The 20,406-nt window shown below is 36.2% G+C and overlaps 1 protein-coding gene across 1 annotated transcript in view; it reads right to left on the minus strand.

The window, feature by feature from the left end:
* ZNF385D (zinc finger protein 385D) overlaps positions 1–20,406 on the minus strand; it is a 342,912-nt gene that overhangs the window by 214,709 nt on the left and 107,797 nt on the right. The window lies entirely within an intron of this gene.

Consider the following 20,406-nt stretch of genomic DNA (forward strand, 5'->3'; position numbering starts at 1 on the left):
TCTGTATTGAATTCAGTCCATCTATATAGTTCAAGAAGTTTTATTTTTAATTTATATTGGTAATGATTATTATTTAGCTTTTTCATCTAAAATAAATAATATAGTTTGCTTAATCATCAATTTATTTGATCTTGGCTATAATACTTCTATAACCCAGGCTTATTTTAACCAAAATTCATGTCTCTAAATTTATCTGTTCTTTCAACATGATTTATGTGGAGGATGAAAGCAAAATGTAATGGCAAAGGAGAATCACATTTTTATATAGCTTGCCCCAGATGAAAAAGAAAATGCTTATTAGCCTTTCTTTCCCAGCTTGTCACTGAAACAAGATGATGCTAAAACAATTTTCTCAACTAGAGGAACAAGTATTTAAATAGTTAGAGGCAGAATAACATGTTCAAGCACAGGGGTTCAGATTTTATACTGCCCTCATTTATCTTAGAGCTCTGCTGTTTACTGCCTGTGTGATTTTGGCTCTCAGTTTCCTCATCTGTATGTAAATAATACAAAGCACCTGCCCCACTGGGTTGTTGTACAGATCCAAAGAGACAATGTAGTTCAAGCACTTACACATGGTATCTGAAACCTAGCATATGTTTAATTGATACAAGTTTCTATTTTATCATAATTCATAAAATGATGTTTGGCATTTATAACACTTTTAATTCAAATTAATAACCAATCTCAGGGAAAAAACATTTGTTTTTGTTTTTTTTCTGAAATGATGGCTCACACCTGTAATCCTAGTGCTATGGGAGGCCAAGGTTGAAGCATCTCTTGTGCCCAAGAGTTTGAAACCAGCCTGGACAACATAGCAAGACCCGTCTTTACAAGCAAATCAAGAAATTATCCAGGCATGATGATGCATGCTTGCAGTCTTAGCTAGTCAGGAGGCAGAAGTGGGAAAATTGCTTGACCCCAGGAGTTCGAGATATGATGGAAATTGAGCCCATAATGAGCTATGATGTCACCACTATATTCCAGTCTGGGCAACAGAGAAAGACCCTGTCTCTTAAAACAAAAACAAAATACCACAATGACTTTCTGTACACATGATCCTTAAAATATCACTACAGTGTATGGTATGGTTGCAGATACCACAGCAGTTTTGCTTTGCTTCTTTTTATAATACATGTCCCGATGATACTGATTTTAAATCATTTTCCCCCAGTTTACCATGACTATTTGAGCTGAAGATTCTCTTTCTTGAAAAAGTAAAGCAATGTAACTCTGACAAAATTAGTACAGGATTATGCATGTTGATGGGTTTGAAGTAAAAAGCACCAATATGTTAAAATAATCAGGTTGTATTGAGAAAAGGAATGGCTTTACGATGACTTATGGTAGTTTGCTTTTTCAGAGACATAAATGGATTGCACCATGAATCTAGTCAAGATGGAACCAGAAAAAGTGAAGAAAATGTTAAAATTATCCAATTCAGCTTCTTATTCCCATTTCACATGCAACCAATCAACATCATTTAATTTATGGAAACCAACCACACTATTTTAAGAGATGCCTCTATTCATAAAAGTGCTCTTGATTGCCATCACAACACAGTTTTGGAAATTACAGTTTGTTCTGCCCTTGGAGCTTCCCTGCTTGGCCACAAACCTTAGCACGGAGCCCAGCTTTGTCCGGCAGGGTGATCACTGTGTCATATATCTGCTTTTCAGATTGACCTCCAAAATTAGTCCTATATTAAATATGGACATTAATGGAAGTAATTTTTTCCCCATAAAGCACTGCAATAAACATAACAATGCTATTTCCAGCCAGACAGATACATATAAAAGATGAAAAAGATATGTTACCTGCATTGGGAGAGACTTAGTTTCTTTTAAAATGACAGAAATCTGAAAAATAATCATACTCTGAGACTTTATAATGACTGCTGGCAAGAACTGGATTGGTGGAAATCCAGGCAGCTTGGAAACTGCTGGCTTCACAACTTTCCAGAGAAACCTTGAGTGCCTACCTAGAACTTAGGAAGGAAACCATTACTCCCCCCTTTTACCCACCAAGCTCAGAAGACCCAACTCAAGCAGCATGCACACTTAGTGCTGGGCATTCCAGGAAAACGATGAGTCAGTTGCAATCTGAATCCTGGAAGGTGAGGAAACAACATCTTATTTCAACTGAAGTCACACCACAGCTGCCAAATGTTTTCCTGTTTCCAAGTTGAAGCCAAGTTTGAATTCATTAAAGAGTAGAGGTAAAAGTTTCCTTCTCCTTAGAGTGACCTGCCAAACCTGCCTTACTTTCATTCCCAATCACATAGGCTTTAAAAGGAGGGATAAAGAGTCCATAAAAATTGAACTTTGTAAGCATCCATTCATGCATAAATATTCTCATAATATACCTCCTAACCATCTCTCAAATATTTTCTTTGATTCAGTTCTAAGAATAAATTTGTTATAATGTAACAAGATAGATCAAAATTGACTTTCAGAAAATACATAAAAATATTTTGATAACAGACCCCAATAGTCGGTAAAGTACTAAGGATATCACCTAATTAACTTTATAAATAAGAAGCAAAGGAAATGATTCCAATTTTAAGGTAAGAGACTTCCTAAGTCTTCCCAAGGTTCACATTTTTCAGATGCAGGCATTTTACATGCTTTTGCCGTTCTCGTGGCAGTTAATATATGAAATGATCCAAAGGAGGACAATCAAGAAGGATGACACGAGACTTTTACAGGGCATACTAAAGTGGACAGTTCCTAAATCAGCCATGCTAAAGATTTTCAGCCTTCTGTGACAAAATCATTCACACAATCCTTGTCTGAATCCAGTCCTCTTAAACAAGAATACTTAGCAACATTTTTCTATTCCTTCACTGATGGCTGTAGAAACACACACATATTCATTAAAAATGAATGACTCAAGAGAATAATGTTACTTGCTTACATTAGGAGAGAGAGTCTTAATTTGGCCATAACTTTAGCCCTTGGCAAATAGCAAAGTGTTCAGAACTTACTTTTTTGCCATTTTGATGACTGGTTGAGACACAAAAAAGTCATATAGCTCCTATTCCTGTGCTATCCAAGATCATGGACTCTAGTTAAATGTGACTATTCAAACTTAATTAAAACTAAAACTTTAGTTTTATGTTTTACATGTTCAACAGTAGCACGCAGTGAGTATCTACCACATCAGACAAAAATAGAATACTTTTATCATCACAGAAAGTTCTATTAGTCAGTGCTGCCAAAGTAGTCAAAGCAATGTGAAATTATCATTCAAATTACCCCTCCTTTCAGGTTTCTTAAAGCTAATATTTTATTTAAATCTTACTATTGGTTAGGTACCCTTCACTTTGTATCTCCACTTAATTCTCAGAACTGCCCACTGGGATAAATGATATAAATCCCATTTTACAGTTGAGGAAACTATTAATAAAATTGAGGGAGGTTACACACATCACCCAAGGTCACATACCTAGGATTCAACACCAGGTCTGCCTAGTCTAAAGCTCTTGTTCTGTGCACACTATGAGGATTCTGATATTTATATCTACTGGTCCAAGATATGTCAGAGGCAGAGGTTGTACAGCAAACCCACACAGAAGCGCCTCATATGTGTCCTTTGGGTAAAAACATGACAGAATGAGGAAGAAAAGGAATTAACATGGATTGAGAGCTGCTACTCTGCCAGAAACTATGCTATACATGTTATCACAATCTTCACAAAAGGTCCATATAATGTAAACACAGAACACAAATAGGAAAAATGATACTCATTAAATTTAAGTAGTAAAATGACTTACTTATGTAGAGGATGGAATGTCATCTCTTAAGATAATGTTTGGTTCTAATCTGTGACATTTCCTTTTGCTCCTTGTGGGATGTTCCTGTCTGATTTCAGGTAGAGATTCCCGGAGGCTATGTCAGGATAAAGCATTGAGGGGCTTTATGGCTTTGTTTCCATTACTATATGGGTGGCCAACCTGGGCTACTGCAGTTCATTTCTCCTCTGAAGGCATGGCTTAGTAGGTAATGCAAGTGCCTATCATCTTTGGTTGAGATGCCTGAATGTGATGGGAAGTGCAAAGATGGAACCTGAGAAGTGAATTCAAAATGGATGAAAATGCTAGAAAACCTAAGATTAATATTTGAAGGCAGAATAGGGAGAGAGAACCAAGGAGAAAGACAAGCAGGCAAATGTGTTAGAATTTGTAAATAGGCAGGGATCTTACTGAGTGTCAGAGCCAGAGGCCAAGGCAATGCACATCAATGTGGTCCTGATAAGCCTGTAGAAAAGAGCTGGGTATTGGGCTTAGGGAAAAGATTGTCAGTTAGGGATTTGGTGCCTATCAATGATGAGATTTTCAATATTTTACAGTGAAAAATAGAAAACATTTTTGGACAGTTTAAGGAGGTTTGTTGTTGTTTTTTTTTTTCCTCCTATACAACTAAATAACTACAATTACAAGATTGTTTCCCCCACTAAGATTATGTCTTTCAGGGTTAAATATATTTTTTAAATGAAATGACATTAACAGTATTTGCTAGGCTATTTGTTTCAGTGTGTTTACTTGGCAAAATTAAATACTGGCAATCTTATGCTGGTTCAAACAGGTGTAGGGTGTGTGTGTGTGTGTGTGTGTGTGAGAGTTACTACTGGTTTGTGAAGGTCAATCACTATGCTATGGGACAACTAATGAGGAAGCTAAGCCCAGCCTCCATACTCTTAAGACCTCCTCCGCATGCTTCAGTTTACACTGGGTCCAGAACCTTGTTAAGAATGATCCTTTATTATATCATTTTTTAAATAAGAGAAGGTGAAGTTTACCAGCCAAAAAAAGATGCTGTGAAAATCAGGTCTATTAATCAGATCAAGTGTCTGTTTCTCACCATCTATCTCATTCCCATCACTGAAATTCTATACTCCTCCTTTCTTTATTGGGGCTGCTATGCTATATACATCTGAGTTATCACAAACAGCAGAATCGGAATAAAGGAAAAGTAAAATGCAGAAAAAAAGTTCAAAATAGTTGCCTTAGGCAATGTACAATAGTATGTCTACAAGATTTTCCCGTGAAACATAACAAAATGTGTGCAGCTGGAGTAAGCTTTACCCCAGGAATTATCTACTGTTCTGGAGTGGAAGTAAATTTTGTATTAAAGTTCAACGTCCCAGTCACTTAAAAGGAAAGAGGTCTGCTGGTCATCTAAGTGCCTTTGAATAAAGCAACAATGAGGGTAGATTTTGATTTATACTACAAATATAATCTGATCTAGGGTTTATTTTAAATTTTGTTTGCTGATAAAAGCAGAGCAGACTAATAAAACATGTCAAGTGCCCTCTTTGTGAATATATTAATAATCTTTTGTCTGAGATTTGCAAGACAAAATTGAGCAATGCTTGAATGAGTTTACTACTGACATCAACAATTGCTTTTTCCGTTCTGCCCTAACACTATGGACAAAGGCCTGTTTAATGGCTGCTACTGGTTGTTAAAAGTTTGAAAAGCATGGAGGGTGGTGATACATATAAGAAACCTGAAACTAGAACTGAGTAAAAGGCTGTTGCAAAAAGTCTTCACTCTGACACCTTGGGCTTTAAGGTGGCATTTCATGTCAGATGGGATTCAGTTTAATTGCTCACAAGCAACAATCTTGCTTTTAGAAAGGCAAGTGGCATTAACTGAGGAAGATTGTGTGGTTCTAGGGAGAAAACATTAACTGGCCGTGGAAAACAAGGAGGATTTATTCCTTAGTCTGCTACTAACTGATTATGTTACCTTAGGCAAGTCATTTTTATTCATTTCCTGAAGGGTACTCTTGGAGAAAAAGGATTTGTACTCGTTTATATGAAAAATCTAGATTTTAAAAAAATCTATAAGATAAGAAAAAAAAGGTATTCACTTAATGTCTCCAAGTCTCGATTTACTTCCTGCCTAAAAAAGAAAGGTGAGTTTGTCAGTGGTTGCTAAATTCCATTTTGTGGCTTACTGCCTGCCTGCCAGCATTGGAATAAACTGAAATCTTCTTTAAAATACAGATTCCCTAGAACCTGTACAGTTTTGGCTTGGTAAGTCTGGGAAGGAGCCAGGGAATCTGAATTGTGATAAGCACTCCAGGTGATTCTGACACAAGCAAAAGCGAGAATAGAAGCACTATTAATAATGATGATAATAGCTAAATTTCTATAGCACTTACTATGTGCCAGTGACTCTACCAAAATAATATATATATATGCCTCCTTAAATGTGACCTATAATATCCTTTCCAACTCCGTGTTTTATGACTCCACGTACCTTTTCACTTACATTTTGCCTGGGAAATGACTATTAAGGGCAAGACCAACAACATTTTTACAAAAGAAAATCCCTCTGGCAACCAATACTGACCGTTACAATGAACAGATAATCAGTAAGGTTTGGTTGGCTAAAATGCAGAGGATCAGGCCTTTAAAAAAAAAAAATTTGTGATCTGTTCCCAGTCAATTCTGGGATAAGTGGATCTGACATTTTGGGGAGGTGCACCCTCCTCTTTTCTTGAAGACTTTCTAAAAGTTGTCATGGGTCAAAACCATTTGCTGTGTGCAGGAGAGCCAAAAAATGTGTGGTGTTCTTTATCAGGCCTCTTCTGGCCACAACTGCCTAGAATTTCAGGTGGAGGTTGAGGCCTACAGAAGCTGATCCTCCCTGCATAGCATTCTATAAAAATTGACTTCTCATGTCCATGTTTTTCTCCAGGTTTATTTGTCTATTACCAGGTAAGAAAGTTCATCCTTAAAGCATAAGAAAAAATGAACACATATATTTTATGGTTCCTTGTTTACTTTGAGAATGAAAAGAATAAAGACATGAAAAATGACTACTTGTTCAAGAAATGGGAACTGCTGTCCATGACAGCTTAATCAGGCACATACTCTTGTCTGCCCATGTAGAGTTTCTTTTCTTTTTTTTTAAACCCAATCAGCATTTCCTCAGGCTTCCTTCTAGGAAAGGTGGCCTCAAATTCCACCAAAAGATGGGGAGCCTCCCCTTTGGGCTACTCTTTTAAGTTCTGTTTGCCACTGGTTCCCATGGTTTACCAGAGAAGGGAATCTAAGATGCAATACATATCACAAACTCATCTGGTTTTTTGATATCTAGTCATGGATTAAGCAGAAAGAGGCAAAACTGGAACACACTGGACTGGCCGACTCTATAACTGCTTTAATGGAATTATATTCTGACATCATTTCATTAATCTCTGCCAAATAAAGGTGAGGAAATCCATCACAATATTTACTGCAATTACATGGTTAAATATTCATTGTATTTATAATATTTTCTCTGGGAGCACCTATGGAGAAAGTGTCCCTCTGTATATTTTTCCTCACTATGTCCTCCCAATCATCCTATGAAGTTTATTATTATCACAACCATTTGATACAGAGGAAAATTAAGATGATAAAATTTAAAAATTTTTCTCAAAATTTATTTACATATTTAGCTAAGAAATGGTAGAACCAGCATTCAAAATCAGGATTGTTCAAACCTACCACCTTTCTTTTCTTTTTTTTTTGAGACGGAGTTTTGCTCTTGTTGCCCAAGCTAGAGTACAATGTTGTAATCTTGGCTCACCACAACCTCCACCTCCTGGGTTCAAGTGATTCTCCTGTCTCAGCCTCCCGAGTAGCTGGAATTACAGGCATGTGCCAGCACGCCCAGCTAATTTTGTATTTTTAGTAGAGACGGGGTTTTTCCATGTTGGTCAGGCTGGTCTTGAACTCCCGACCTCAGGTGATCCGCCCACCTCAACCTCCCAAAGTGCTGGGATAACAGGCATGAACCACTGTGCCCAGCCAAACCTATCACCTTTATTTTCAAAATTGTAACTGCACTTCTGAAACACCCCCTATTTCCCAGCACCACTAACATATTATGTACACTCAGGGAACTCTTCATCTTTTTGGGCCTCAGTGGACATCTGTAAAATAGAAACATGGGGTTAAACAAATTGGAAAACATATCAGAGTTTGGATGTATGATGACTTACTAATCATTTTTCTCATCAGAAATGTGGAATAAAAGTTCCTCTTTATTGTCATCATCACCATCATCATAATCTCCATCACTAATATCATTGAGTACATATTATGTGTTAATCACCATGTTAGGGGTTTTATGTCTCTAACATACCCAGTAAGGTAGGTACTATTGGTGTTTCTCTTTTAAAGAAGAGGTAGGGGGAATTAGTGAGATGAAGTAATTGCCCAAGTCCACATAATTAGTAGGTGGTGAAGATATGATAAAAATCCAAATCATCTATCGAGTATCATAGTTTCATAAATAGATACCAGGGAACAACCTTTCAACTCATATGAGGGAATGTTCTAAAGGATTTTTATATTTAATGGTTTGTACTAAGGATCTGGAATGTTACCCTGTGTGGGCCTGTGTTTGGGGTTGCGCAGAAGGTGAGGTATACATACTCAATGAAAACACTGAATAGAAACTTTCTGATGACAATTTCCTTTTCCATGCTGCACTTCAGTGGACGGTTGGGAACAGTAGCATCTGGTTCCTCACCTGTTTCCTTGCAGACTTGGTCACACAGATTAAGAGTTTTCCTCTCCTACCCTTCCAAGACATGTCAACCCTAAACTACCTTATAACAATATTTCCAGAATACATGTCTGAACTTCCTATATTCAACATGATCACAAGAGCAGGCCTACCTCTTATCAACGTATCTCCCCACCCTACTACCATTATAAATGCAGAGGTGATGTATTTGGAACCAATCAAAAATGTTTTTAAAAATCCCTCTTTGGAGAAAATACCATCTTTAATATCAAGAAGATCACCATAGATAACATTTTCTTCCTTTTTGCTAAGAGTAGTTTGTCCTTTACCCCATTAAAAACAAAAACATGTAATGGCATAAGTTTTTCCAAATACCCACAGTGAGTTGGGCAATCTAACAACTCTTTCAACCCTCAACTTCTTCAATTTTAAAGAATGGACATCAAAAGGGATTTCCAGCTCCCCAAACCTTTTACTTTTGGCTTTCTTTTTTAAACTAAGTTAGGATTTGAGATACAGGAAACTTCCCGATGCCAGAACTTGGGTCTAACATAAGAAGGTGTTCTGGTGAGCACTGGGATAAAGCTCACTGGAACATTTTAGGGATGCAATCTCATCATGTTTTTAGGGATGCAATCTCATCATGTTCCTGGAAACAAAAGCATTTCATTTTAAGCCTTCAGCTTCCTAGAGGCATATCCTTATTAATTTGGACTTCATCTAAAATCCAAACTTACATAAGTATATTGGTATGATGTGTATATCTAGTTATGAATATCCAGCAAAGATTTCCCTCATTTCACCAATATTTATTAAATTCCAAATGTGTGTCAGGCACTATTCTAGGCACTGTGACACTGTGGTGAATAGAACATAACAATTCCTACTATCACAGAGATAATATTCTTGTAGTCAGAAAACTATCAGAAAGATAGTTAATCAAAAATGGGGGGAAACTTAGAATAACATTTCTACCCTCAGAGAGCCTATTTCTAGTGGTAGAGAGATGGATACAAAATAAATTTGTAAAATAATGTCAGATATTTGGTAAGCATCATATAGAAAAATAATACTAGAAAAGAGCTAGACCATAATGGTGAGATAACGAAATTGGTAAGTTTTAACTAAAAGTGACCAATTTGAGACTGGCTTTCTTAAGTTGTTCATTTACTGAGTTTATATCATTAGTTAAAAATGATGGGAAGTATATTAAATTTTTACTTACGTCTCATGCTGATTTTTATCAGTTCAAAACAATTCTGCATAAAAGCATTAAGTTAATTTCTAAAGGAATGCCGTTAAGAGGGGAAAGGGCAACATAATAGTGTTTTGCTCTGGGAGATTGAACAAAAACACAATACAAATTGGACCCACGGAGTGTATTCTTTAATGAAGGAAACCAAAGAAAGAACAAATATATTTTCAGATTCAGCTGACACAAACTGTTGCCTTCGTTAATTTGCAGTGGGTCATACATCATCTCTGCTGGATTGGATGTGACAAAATTTGGGGAAGCAAAATAGAAACCATTGTTTTATATGACAACGGGAATCAAGTTACATTGTCATCGAGCAATGGGAAGTCCTGAGAAATTATTTTTCATGTATCTTAGTCAAATATCATAATATGCATAACTGGGACATTTGCATTCTATCTATTTGTTAATGAATTCATTTATAGGGAAGTTTTTGTTATCCATTTACTCTAATACATTTATTTCGAACAAATCTGTGATGTTATTAGAATGGAATATTTTTAACCTACTTGAAATGAAAATACACAAAAGTCTAAAATTTGGTATATTCTAGAGATTTAACAGAAAAAGTTATCATTTTCTTAGCTATCATAATCTGGTAGTTAAAAGCAGAGAAGGATATGTGTAAACGCACTGGCTTGGGTCCTTTATAATACAACAGTAAAACTAAATTGTTAGAAGTAGAGCAGTTTTTATTTTATTCTGCCAGTCATGATTATTCAATTACCTCAAATAACAGCTGGCTATAGCACTTGGATTGTACAAGCCAAATTATTGTGTATGTCAAAATGATGAAATTTTAACTTGGAGTATGTAAAAAATATGGAAAAACAAAACATCTATACTAATTATAGTAACAACTATATAAACAACTATACTAACAAAATTATATAAACAACAATACTAACAAAACAACAAAACTAAAAATAAAGCAAAATAAAACAAGAAAGAAAGAGCAAAGAAGTAGGACAGGAGAAAAAACCTTTAATACACATATCTGTATTCAACTATTGAACCTGGATAAATTATCAAGAGATTATTATTACAGCATTACAAAGACTTCTGGACAAATAACCATCTTTATGCTGCTCTGAATATTAGTTCTGGGCTGTCCTGACTTCACTGAGGGCTGTCCTGACTTCACTGAGGAAATATCAAATAGTATTTTAAGTTATTTACGCAATCAATAAATTTATTATGATTCTCAAAGGTGGATGTTTTAGCATTGTATTCTCGTAGTGAGTCTAGTAAACAGGAAAAAGTATAATAAAGAATAAAACTGCCTATTTCCTCTAACTCCAAACTTTCTATAATGTATACATTGCATTATTTATAACATTTATAAACCTAATAAATCGATGATCTTATACTATAATAATGTCTTTGTTAATGTTTTGAACCAGTGGCATTAGTGGTTAAATAGAGGAAATGGCTGGGCATAGTGGCTCACATCTGTAATCCCAGCACTTTGGAAAGCTCAGACAGGTGGATTGCTTGAGCCCAGGAGTTCAAGAACAGCCTAGGCAGCATAACAAGACCCCCATCTCTACAAAAAATAGCTAAGCATGATGACACATACCTCTAGTCCCAGCTATGAGGGAGGCTGAAGTGGGAGAATCACTTGAGTCCAGGAGGTTGAGGCTGCAATGAGCCATGAGCATGCCATTGCACTCCAACCTGGGTGACAGAGTGAGAACCTGTCTCAAAAAGTTAGAAAGAAAGAGAAAAAGAGAGAGGAAGGGAGAGGAGAAGGGAAGGAGGGAGGAGGAAAGGAAGAAAGAAAAGAGAAAGGGAAGGGAAGGGAGAAAGAGAAAGAAGAAAGAGAAAAGGAAGGAAAGGAAGGAAGGGAAGAAAGAAGGAAAGAAGGAGGAGAGAGAGAGAGGAAAGAAAAAAAGAGAAAGAAAAGAAAAGAGGAAGGAAGGAAGGAGAGGAAAGAAAGAAAGAGGAAGGAAGGAAGGAAGGGGAAGAAAGGGAAAGGAAACAATGGCTTTTCTTTTTCATAATAAAAATAAGCCATAAAATGTATTATAAAAGAAATCTATTATGCTCCAGCTCTAAATAGCATTGTATGCTACACATCTGTTTTACATATATATATATACACACACACACACACACACACACATATACACACACTGTTTTTTAGTATTTAAGAAGTACTTATCAATATTTAAAATTTTTTTCAGTCAATAAAATGTGAATATCGGATACACTTATTTTCAAAGGACATAAAGGCTAAGTAACATCCTTCTAGCTTTTCTAACTACATAATATAACATTCCTGTTAAATGCATGTATGTTTTGTTGTTATGTTTTCTTAAGTATACAAACATCCAGCTATTGCAATTACATGGAAATTAATCAGTGTTCTTAAATGTGGTATTTTCCTTCAGTATGTTCTATGATTTGGCTTACTCTTTTTTTTGGATGGCAATATTTTTCTTTTAAATTTTATTTTATGAAGAGACAAAAATTGTCACTTAAAAGAAATGTAACTTAAAATGTGAGTCAAGCCAATGAATTTATTCATGTATAGCAGGATAACTTGTGTCATAATTTTAATAGGAACAAACCATGATTTCCTGCTTCAAGTTTAATTGTGCTATCAAAAGGCACTTCCTAAAAATCAAAGTGGGTCTTTAGGCAAATAGAAACCCATAGACCACATACATACATGCAGAGAACAATATCACAGAAAGACAGATTTCTTTTATTTACCTATTTAGTCAATATTAATCAAGCATTTACTTTGTATGAGGCATTATCGTTGCCTAAAAATATAATGATATGTAAGCTAGACCCTGCTTCTATCCTTGTAGAATGAAATGTGTTCTAAAAATATCATTGGTTTATAAAACAGAAATAAAATAAAATCTATAAATAATTAAATGATCTCTAACAGGTAAAATGTATGAGTGCTCACTCCATGCCTGATCTGTTCGACATGATAAATATATATTAACTAATTTAATCATCATGACAGTCCTACAAATTGTGTTTCAATATTGTCCCCTTTATGTAGATGAAGAAACTGAGTTACAATGAACTTAAGTGACCTGGACCAAACTTCATAGTTAATAAGGTGCCTGGGACAGGATTTCACTCAGGCAATGTAGTTCCAGAGCCACTGTTTTTGTTTGTTTTGTTGTTGTTGTTGTTGTTTACATAGGTTTTGAGGAACAGGTGGTATTTGGTTATATAAGTTCTTTAGTAGTGATTTGAGATTTTGGTGCATGCATCACCTGAGCAGTATACACTGAACCCAATCTGTATTCCTCACCCTCCCTCCCACCCGTTCTCCTGAGTCCCCAAAGTCCATTGTATCATTCTTATGCCTTTACATTCTCGTAGTTTAGCTCCCACTTATGAGTGAGAACATACAATGTTTGGTTTTTCATTCCTGAATTACTTCACTTAGGATAATAGTCTTCAGTTCCATCCACATTGCTGCAAATGTCATTAATTAATTCCTTTTTATGGCTGAGTAGTATTCCATTCTACATATATACCACAATTTCTTTATCCACTTGTTGATTGATGGGCATTTGGGCTGGTTCCATATTTTTGCAATTGTGAATTGTGCTGCTGCAAACATGCACCTGCAAGTATCTTTTTCATATAATGACTTCCTTTCCTCTGGGTAGATACCCAGTCATGGGACTTCAGGATCAAATAGTAGTTCTACTTTTAGTTCTTTAAGAAATCTCCACACTGTTTTCCATAGTGGTTGTATTAGTTTACGTTCCCACCAGCAGCATGGAAGTGTTCCATTTTCACCACAACCACACCAACATCAATTATTTTTTGATTTTTTTTTTTTTTTATTATGACCATTCCTGCAGGAGTAAGTTGTATTAGTCAGGGTTCTCTAGAGGGACAGAACTAATAGGATACACACACACACACACACACACACACACACACACACACACACATATATGAGTTTAAGTCCTATATAAATATAGGAGTTTCTTAAGGAGTATTAATTCACATGATCACAAGGTACCACAGTAGGCCATCTGCAAGCTGAGAAAAGAAGAAGCCAGTCTGAATCCCAAAGCTGAAGAACTTGGAGTCTGATGTTCGAGGGCAGGAAGTATCCAGCACAGGAGAAAGATGTAGGCTGGGAGGTTAAGCCAGTCTAGTCTTTTCACGTTCTTCTGCCTGCTTTTCATTCTGGCCACACTGGCAGCTGATTAGATTGTGCCCACCCAGATTAAGGGTGGGTCTGCCTTTCCCAGCCCGCTGACTCAAATGTTAATCTCCTTTGGCAACACCCTCACAGACACACGCAGGATCAATACATTACATCTTTCAATCCAATGAAGTTGACACTCAGTATCAGCCATCACAGGTGGTATCTCATTGTGGTTTTGATTTGCATCTTCCTGATCATTAGTGATACTGAGCATTTTTGTAATGTGTTTTTTGGCCATTTGTATATCTTCTTTTGAGAATTGTCTATTCATGTCTTTAGCCTACTTTTTGATGGGATTGTTTGTTTGTTTGTTTGTTTCTTGTTGAGTTTCTTGTAGATTCTGGATATTAGTCCTCTGTCAGATGTTTAGATTGTGAAGATTTTCTCCCACTCTGTGGGTTGTCTGTTTACTCTGCTGACTGTCCCTTTTGCTGTGCAGAAGCTCTTCATTTTAATTAAGTCCCACCTATTTATCTTTGTTTTTGTTGTATTTGCTTTTGGGTTCTTGGTCATGAAATATTTGCCTAAGCCAGTGTCTGGAAGGTTTTTTTCCTGATATTAACTTACAGAATTTTTATAGTTTCAGATCTTAGATTTAAGTCCTTGATCCATCTTGAGTTGATTTTTGTATAAGGTGAGAGATGAGGATCAGGTTTCATTCTCCTACATGTGATTTGCCAATTATCCCAGAACCATTTGTTGAAAAGGGTGTCCTTTCCCCACTGTTTGTTTTTGTTTGCTTTGTCAAAGATCAGTTGGCTGTTAAGTTTGTTAATTTGGGTTTATTTCTGGGTTCTCTATTCCATTGGTCTGTATGCCTATTTTTATACCAGTATCATGCTGTTTTGGTGATCGTGGCCTTAAAGTATAGTTTGAAGTCAGGTGATGTGATGCCTCTAGATTTGTTCTTTTTGCTTAGTCTTGCTTTGGCTATGCGGGTAGAGCCGGAGAGCCACTGTTCTTAAATACTGCAGAGCTTCTTCAGCAACTGATCCTGTGAGAGCACCAACATGAGTCCACATTTGCCAAGTAAATTTCAAACTGGGGTTTAAAGACTGTAGGTCTACAAGTAGTTCACTTGTTTCTTTCTATTCTTCTGGCTTTTCCTCCCCAGAAAACCTAGATTCTAAATTTTAAATGAACTTAAATGAATAACTCTCAGGAAAATTGCTTCTTTGTTAAAAGTGAAATTAAATTTTAAGAAACTCCTGATTATTTCCACAAACTCCACAAATTGAAAACCTCTAATACTGACTCAGGGTTTAAGCTGAATCTAAAATTTAGTCTTAATGCATTTGCCCTATACTTTCCTATCTAATCTGTTATTGAACATATCATCCACAAAAATTTCAAATAATATTCAGAGGAAGTTTAAAGAAGCTTGGCAGTAAAAATAAAATAATACTGGTCATTATGTTGTGCTATGGACATATTAACAGAGAAACTTCAGCCAGCATTTTTCCTTAACATACCAACAAATATGAACAAATTCAAGAAAACAGACATCATTTAGGAAAATACAAATAACTCACAAAACATTAGTATGCAATATACAGTTGAGAGACAATTCTCCATGAATCTTATGTTTCTGCACTTCTGAGAAAAGGGCCTTGATAGCATTGTTCTGGAATATCTTTTCAAGGATATTTATATAACAAACAGGTTTGGAAATTAGATAGTGTTTCCCTCTGAGCAGACGGCAGATTTGTTTCCTGACTGGTGTAATACAGATAATGTCTTTCTCTGAGGCAAAGGTTAGGAAGGTGTGCAACAAGCCTCCTTTAAAAGATTTTGGTATTTCTAAGTGCAGGAGTCCTCAGCTGTGATACGAACCCAATACATGTGCAGCATCCACCTGAGCCCATCCCTGCATCGCCCTGTGGGACTTGGGAAGCAAAAGGAACCAATGAGAACATAAAACTCATGGTGCCTGATATGACATCTGTCATAAATTTATTTATCTCTGACCTAGAATCTCATATCTTCTGCCAGCATCTATCAAACTTGGGAGACTAACTCATTAGCTTGCCAATACTGTAAAGTCTCAGACCATGTACTATTTCTGACATATTCCAATCAAGAAGTACATTGGTTTTGTACGTAGAAAGCTACTTTAGTTATGCTTTATTTAAGCCTTTATCTACATCTTGTAATACTCAGGTTTCTGGAAGAACCTATACTGAAATATAAGCTTGTACTGGAACTTGACAAGGAATTTCGAAACGGCAATCACATGTGAACCCTTTATGTAGAGAAATTTCCTCAGTAGCTGAAGCATACACACATATGCATTGGTAAGAAACCATAAAGAAATGGAAACTCTGATAGAGTATAAAAAGCAGTTTTTAAAATTTACCAGATAGATCTACATATATGCTTACATATTTTAACATCAAAAAGAGCAACTCTAATTTGTAAATCTGACTTACCTAGAATTTCAGAACCTAGAGACCAACTAAGTATAATTTTTCAAATTGTTCAAGAACAACTAAGCTAATGAGCATATAGAAATATACACTGATCACTTCCACATGCCCTATATCTCTTCCCTGCTTCATTTTTTTCCCAGAGCAGTAAGCATCTTCTGGAATACTTTATATATCACTTACTTATTTATTTATTATCTGTCTCCCTCCACTAAAATGCAGGCGGCATGAAAGCAAGAATGTTTGTGTTTTCTAGGTCCCCAGAGCTTTGACAGCATATGATATATAGTAAGTATCCAATAAATGTTTGTTGAATGAATTGACAAATAAATAAATAAAGCTAATATAATTTTTAACAACATTGGAAAATTAATTAAAATGAAGTTTTATATAATGCTTTACAATTTGTCGTGAGCTCTTCTTTATGTCATTAAATATTCTTTCAAACCATTATTTTTTATGACAATATAAAATACAGTTTTACTGATCTATCATAATTTAAAGATTCCCTCATTGGTAGACACTTGGCTTTTGTCGAGCATTTTGATATTATAAATTAGCCTGCCTTGTATTTCCATGAATGTTAATATTTGACCATCCTAACACTGCTTATGCATGATAGTCTCATTTTAATGAAATTCTCTATAAACATTGTTCACATAAAAACCAATTGTGTTATAGACATGCCCTGCTTTAAGCAATTTTGATTAAAGTCTAATTATGTATAATAGTTATAGATTTTTTATTTTAAAAATGTTCATCATGTGAGTCTGCTGAAGAGAAATTCCTTCACCATACTATTGTAGTCCAGAAAAAAATAAAATTAAGACCAAACATTTCAGACATAATTTTATCATATAACAAACAATCCAAAGACACTTTTAGGCTTTTAAGTGATCTTTCTGGATTATTCTTCTTTTCCAGCACTTCAAACTTTTAAAAATTTAAATTGTTAGCCTTAAATTATTTTCAATTTTAAAATCAGAATGCTTTCTTCCTTTATTTAAAGTTTTCACTTGTTCTTTTTTTTTTCCCCCAACTCTTTGAGAAATAAAGAAGCTTGGACTCCACTCTGCTGTGAGAGTTTCACAGATCTAGTACTGGTCCTCACAAGCTTTCTAATTCACATGTTATACTGCTGTTAACATGGTGGAAATTGGGCCTTGTTCTTTGGTTGCCTGTTTTTTTTTTTTTTCCACTTTTTGATTGAGCCATGGTAGTGACTAAAAAAAAGTGTGAAAGAACATCCCGTTCCACACAAACCATGCTCTTAAGGTCTATCTCCAAATAATGGAAAATCTCAGAGTCACCATGTTAGAAACTCAGATGCTTACTGTTATGGACTGAAGTCTGTCCCCCCGAGAGTCATATATTGAAGCCCTAACTTCCAATATTATGGTATTAGGAGGTGAGATCTTTGGGAGGTAATTAGGTTTAGAGGCGATCAGGAGGGGAGGGTGGAGCCCCTATGACAGAATTAGTGCCCTTATAAGGACAAAGATACTAGAGAATCCTCTTTCTGTCATGTGAGAATACAATGAGAAGATGATCATGTACAAGCCAGGAGGAAGTCCCTTGCCAAACACAGAATCTGCTGGCACCTTAACCTTAGGCTTTTCAGCTTCTAGAACTGTGATAAATGTCTGGTGTTTAAACCACCACCCATTCTATGGTATTTTGTTATAGAAGCCAGAGCTGACTAAGACACTTACTATTTTCCAGTTGTATTATAAATTTTCCAGGCACTGAGAAGCACAATGTCTACTGAGGGTGAAAGTACCTCTAGTGATAGGGAGCTACCAATTCACTAATATTAACAATGACCCAGAATGTTTTGCAAATGTATTCTTTGGTGTGTGTGACTGCACATGTGAGAACCCACAGCTTTGCCTACTAAGAGGCATATGAAGGAGTGGGATGGTATGAAAATGGTCACTGTTAGAGTCTAGATGCCCCAAGTCATCCAATCAGAACACTTATTCATAACCAAGACTGTCTGGATGCCTACCTTTATGTAGTAGAATGTCCCATTCTCAGCAATATTGTAAAGGCTGGAAGTAGAGTTATGGTTATCCTTTACATGCTCTTGTAACTATTTTCCTACACGTTCCTGAAGTGAGCATCCTTTCTCATTAGTCCACTTTCATCAACACTGGAAATCACTCCCTGCCTTCCATTTTCCTAGTGCTCTTGGGTTTAGTTGAGTGTTAAGGAGTACCTAGAGCAAATTTTAATATGAGGAATGAAGTACAGTACCAGACAAGTTGGTGAAGAAGAAGAGGAGCAAGAGGAATAGGAGGAGGAGAAGGAGAAGGGAGGGAGTGAGCAGAGGAGGGGGATGGGAGACATATGTGGGGGAGAAAACCAATGAAGAAGAAAAATGATTATTTATTATTATTAATGTCTCATCACTGGGAATTTCAAAGATTATATTCCTCTATTGTCTGGTCCCCTTGCTGTGTAACTTAGCCTTCTTTTTCTTGTTACACCATTATTACATCTCTCCATTCTCTCTATTAACACGTATCACCAACTTTCTATGACTGGACAATGTAAAATTTTTTATCACTTTACTATGCAGAACAAGTCAGCTCTCTTTTTTTTTTGTTTTGTTTTAAATATAGAGATGGGGTTTTGCCATGTTGCCCAGGTTGATCTTGAACTCCTAAACTCAAGCAATCTGCCTGCCTTGACCTCCCAAAGTGCTGTTGAAACAGGAGAGACAAATTATTTAGAGAGATAGTGAGTGTAAAAGAGTCCTTGGCAGACTTTCTCTTTTAACAAAAAGCAGCCCCCAAATCATTTCTTTTCTAACTAAGGGCATCCTAAAATATGAAGCCATAAACGTAAGTAAGCAAGCTGGAAGCTTGCATGGGGGAATGTGAGCAGCTGTGCCAATATAAAAGGGCTACCTGAAGGCGAGGCATGTCCAACATTGAGGCTCCTTCTTCCCTTTTCTTTGTCACCACGTGTACAGTAAAGAAACAGGCAACATGGCACTGGCCAGGCAGGAAACTCATCTGCATAATAAAAAATTAGGGTGCAGTGGCCAGATTTTCACACCCTATGCAAATGGCACACTTAGCCTTAACCAGTGTTTTGCACTTTATGCAAATGACACACCTAGTCCAACCAATCTTTTGTGCTGTATGTAAATCAGACACTGCTTCCTCAAGCTCATCTATAAAACCCTTTGCATTCCATCGCAGAACCAGCAACCCATTTCTCCAAGACCCCTTTCTCTGCAGCAGAGAAATCTCTTCTCTTTATTTAGCCTATTAAACCTTCCCTCTTAACCTCACTCTTTGTGTGTCCACGTCCTTGATCTTTTTGGCATGAGACAACAAACCTCGAGTATCACACCAGACAAATACTGCCACTTATCTGGGATTACAGGTGTGAGCCACTACTCCCAGCCTCAGCTCTCCTTTGACACAATCTCCTTCCATAGCATGATATAACATATCTTTTATAGGTCAAGATGCTCCTTGAGGTATTTTCACCCTACCCACATTCAGTCAGCAGTATTCACTAATTAAGAGAAAACAGAGACTTCTGAGTATATTCTTAACAGTATTGAAAGTGGTGACTCAGACATATATTTGCACACAAATGTTTATAAAAGGGTTATTCACAACAGCCAAAAAAGTATAAATGACCAAATGGATGAATGGACGAACAAGATGTGGTTTATACAGTGCATACAATGGAATATTATTAAGTCTTTAAAATGAAAGAAATTTTGACACATGCCACAACATGGATGAACCTTGAGGACATTATACTAAGTAAAATTAGCCAGACACAAAAGGACAAACACTGTATAATTCCATTTATACCTTGTACCTACAGTCGTCAAATTCATTGAGATGAAAAGAAGAATGATGGTTGCCAGGGTCTGGGGGAAGGGAGAAATGATGAATGCAGAATTTCAATTTTGGAAGATGAAAAATTTCTGAAGACAGATGGCAGTGACAAATGCACAATGTAAATATAC

The sequence above is a fragment of the Chlorocebus sabaeus genome, chromosome 15 (assembly GCF_047675955.1).
Source record: "Chlorocebus sabaeus isolate Y175 chromosome 15, mChlSab1.0.hap1, whole genome shotgun sequence".
NCBI lineage: Eukaryota > Metazoa > Chordata > Mammalia > Primates > Cercopithecidae > Chlorocebus > Chlorocebus sabaeus.